Raw genomic sequence first — 450 nt, 5'->3', positions numbered from 1 at the left:
CCTTCTCCCCCGAAGAGGTTAAAGTCTAAATGTAGCGCTGTGGCCGTGACGTCTATTACATCTCTCTCCAGATTTGCCCTTTGTAAAGTTTAAAATATTCACCAGTGTCAGAATTGGACACACGCAACGAAGAAAGCTGTTTGAGGCGACCAGTCAACATCTGACTGTGCAAGGTTTCAGCCCCAATTCTCACACCAATAGTCCTGAACCCAGCTGATTTCTGCAAGGATATGTGATGGTTGTCACGGTGCCATAATTATACTCCATCCAAACCCTCCTATTGTGCATTGGCCACTCGTTGATGGCTAACATCTGCGAGAAACGTTTTATGGCTGTAGAACTGTTAGTGCTTATCGACAGGCAGAAAGTGTGGTTTACCAGCAATAAACACAGCTGGGCAATTCCAGTCTCCTTGTCCTCTGTAGTTAGTTAATGTCGCTGGATGTGAAT

The sequence above is a fragment of the Leucoraja erinacea genome, chromosome 9 (assembly GCF_028641065.1).
Source record: "Leucoraja erinacea ecotype New England chromosome 9, Leri_hhj_1, whole genome shotgun sequence".
Classification (NCBI taxonomy): Eukaryota; Metazoa; Chordata; class Chondrichthyes; order Rajiformes; family Rajidae; genus Leucoraja; species Leucoraja erinaceus.
Note: the sequence above shows the minus strand (reverse complement) of the source record.